This window comes from Elaeis guineensis, chromosome 3, assembly GCF_000442705.2.
Source record: "Elaeis guineensis isolate ETL-2024a chromosome 3, EG11, whole genome shotgun sequence".
Taxonomy (NCBI): Eukaryota; Viridiplantae; Streptophyta; class Magnoliopsida; order Arecales; family Arecaceae; genus Elaeis; species Elaeis guineensis.
In genome coordinates, this window is record NC_025995.2 from 116,173,064 (window position 1) to 116,176,684 (window position 3,621).

General features: G+C 41.0%; 1 pseudogene; it reads left to right on the forward strand.

Moving 5' to 3' along the window:
* Positions 1-668: 668 nt before the first annotated feature.
* LOC105041483 (protein trichome birefringence-like 38) lies at positions 669-3,246 on the forward strand (annotated as a pseudogene).
* The last annotated feature ends 375 nt before the right edge of the window (positions 3,247-3,621 follow it).

Consider the following 3,621-nt stretch of genomic DNA (forward strand, 5'->3'; position numbering starts at 1 on the left):
GGAAGATGTGAAAAATGGAATTTGATAATTAAGATTGTAAAAATCAAATACATAATTAGATGAGTGATTTATTTTGAATATTGGAACTTACAGCATCTTATTTGCAAGAATCAGGATGTGAGGGTGAAAGTGTAACTTAAATTGGGGTGAAGTAGGGTCGGACCTGAATCACGACATGCAGTAAGTTTGCCAACTCAATCAGAGACAAGTATTGCTAATAACACCTTATTATTTGGATGACTGCAAAAGAACTTTTACAATCAATACATACAATTCCTTTTATTTGGTCCATATAAATTTAAAATTGAACAAATTTTGAAGTATATAAAGTAAGAGATAATAACATTTGTTTGTGGCTCTGTTTGAGAGGAAGCATTGTGAAATGAAACAAAGTTGGAAAAAATCTCCAAATAAATAGACTTTAAAGCTGACCCAAGAAATTTTATCGACTTTTATAAATTTACATAGATGTTGAAACAATCTTCCTTCTATTAAATCTTATGGATTTTCTTATAGACACACGGAAAAAATTGAGGGTCCATTCAGATTTGCTTGAAAGCATACTCCGTCCGTGGACGTTTCTGCAATTGATGAAAAAAGAAATTAATGTATAAACTAATTTATTAGGTTACCTGTCTCTGGCCATCTTTAACTGTATCCAGTCATGCTGTAAAAGAAAAGGAAGAAAGCCAGTGCGCTCGTGGTTATAAATAAGCTGATCGCTAATTCATTAACAACCCCGCGTTCTTTGCCTTCCCTCCCTGTAATCCTTCTCTCTCCATGGGGTCGAAAGCGAGGATGGCCTTTGGTTCTTTCGTACTCCGCTACGTTCTCTTAGCGCTCTTTGTGGCCTCCTCGCATGGCGTAATAGTGGGGGGTGGAGGGAGCGCGTGCAACCTGTTCCAAGGGAGCTGGGGTCTGGGATGAGTCATACCCTCTCTACGACTCGACGGGTTGTCCGTTTATTAGACCCGGGTTTGACTGCCTGAAGGGTGGCCGGCCTGATAAGAACTACCTCAAGTACAGATGGTTGCGAGCTCCCAAGGTTGGTTCCTATTCTTATGGTTCTATCTCAATTAGTCTTGTATAAAACAATTTCTTAGTGCCTATATGTTATATTTGGTCATGCACCGTATATAAAGCATACAGTTGAGTGATGTTTCGTGTGCTTAGTGTGTTTCGAGTGAAAACCAAGTCATAAGTTGGATATACTCCGATAAAAGTGGTTTGTATTGGAAGTCCATTTTTCAACCTCATTAGGACATAGACCAGCCTTGCGTCATGCCAAAAATTGGTCAAATCTAACGTTCTCGCATCCTACTATGTCATTTGTTTTCAATATGTAATTATCATGTGACTCGGGTGGATCTCAATGTTCGTTGTTGGGTTGTTATGCAGATTTGATGGCAAGGATTTCTTAGAAAGAACGAGGGGAAAGACAATAATGTTAGTGGGAGATCCAATAAGTTCGAATCATTGGGAGTCGCTCACCTGCTTGCTGCATGCGGCAGTACCTAATACTACCGTTTCATCTAAGGACCCGTATATATTTAGGAGGTGTTTGGTTCGCAATCGGAATCAGAATGGAAATGGAAATCGAAATAGCTTGGAATCGAAATCGGAACGGCCAAATCTCCCAAAACGTTTGGTTCGTGATCGGAATTAGAATCAGAATCAAAATTGGAATGAAAATTTGAATCTACAGAGGAAAATAAGGATTTAGTTCTATATAGATTGAGCCATTCTCATTCCACCATGGAATCAGAATCGGAATGAAACTCCTTTCAACCAAACGGTTGAAATGAGAGTCACCCATTCCGATTCCGATTCTAAACCCCCACTCCTCCCAACCAAACACCTCCTTAAGGTTGGTATCCCTTTCTTTTTCTAATTTAAGAGTTAATTGACATTAAGTTTTAAGAAATTATCTTTTTCTTTGGGGAAAGAAAGGGTGGGGCATGTCACGTGAGATCAATTCTCCTGATCCAAAATATGGTTCCAAACTAAATGTTCAGAACCGCACGTCACAGCTGCTAGGCTGTCACATTGCATGCTAGATATGAAGGGAATCTTGTTGGTGCTAGGATCGGGTCCCGTAGCAATACTAACAATCAAATGTCCTCCGACGGTACCAATATCTCTCGCCTTTCACTCTCTAATCTGAGGTTTTGTTGCAGGACTACAACGTCACGTTATCCCGTGGCCTCGCACAGTATCTGGTGGACATTGTCCCTGAGAAGAACGGGAAAGTCCTTGAGCTACACTCTGTACAACAAAATGGGCAGAGCTGGCTCCGTGCAGATGTTCTCATCTTCAACTCATTCCTTTGGTGGAACCGCAGCAATCCCGGCTGACCGTGAGATCTTACTGTTCTAATTCCATACGTTCCATCACTCTCAGATTTACTTCGGCAATTTTTGACCGTACGTAGGATTTTATGGTGCAGATGGGATTATGTGCAGGATGGCAACCAAATACTTGAAGACATGAACCGCACCGAAGCAATGGCGAAGGCTTTGAAGACATGGGCCAGATGGGTCGACTCCAACATCGATCCAAATACTAAGAAGGTCTTCTAGTTCGGAATTCCCCCAACCCACATGCAGTAAGCTATCCATGGCACCATATCAATTTGGAAGTTATCTACAAAGAAGCGTAGCATGGTTCATTCTGAATTAAGTGATCCTTACACTTTTACGATAAGTTCTTGGTTGCTTGTGGCTGTCCAATTTATTGTGGTTTTAATTGGCATAGTGGAGAGGACTGGGGCGAGCCAGGGAAAAGTTGTGTTGGAGAAACAGAACCACTGATGGCAAAAACGTACCCCGGAGGTCCAATTCCGCAAGAAAGCATGGTAAGGAGCGTGTTGCAAAGTATGTCGAAGCCAGTCTATTTGCTGGACATAACTTTCCTCACACAACTCAGAAAAGATGGTCATCCGGGACAGTACAGCGGTGGTGATTGCGCGCATTGGTGTTTAGCGGGAGTCCCAGATACATGGAACCTATTATTGAATGCCGCTCTTCTTGAATGGAAGTGAGATTTCTTTTCCAATTGGAAGTATATGAAAGTGGAGCAAATGAGAAGATTTTCATGGAAGAGGGGGGAGAAAAAGTTTAATTATTAAATCAATTGTGCATGGGGATTTTCTTTAGTTGTTTGCTGTTTTCCTTTTTCACTAGTAATCATCGTAGAATGTTCAAATCGAGTCCATGAGGACATGTTAATGGGAAGAAGTGTTTTTCGGTGCATGAATTGTTTTGCTCTTATTTTCCTGAGGAGAGAGAAAAAAATATATTGAGAAGCGAACGAGATGATGTTAGTGGGAAGCTCGATAATTTGGAGAGGGATCAATATTCAACAACGGGATGCAACTAGACCTCTTCTTTATTTGCCGGAATCAGCGATCTTTAAGTCGCGACTCGCGATAATGGATTTTCAAAACTATGCTGAAATGATGCTGATAAGATGTTACAAGTGGGACAGAGATCAATGTGGGACCACGTAGTCCAGGTTCTTTGGAGCATCTACAGCCGTTCAATATATTTTATGATCTGCTGGCTATATAGCAATCTGATACGGATCCATTTTACTCGGTTCCTATTAAAATGGCATAGCTCT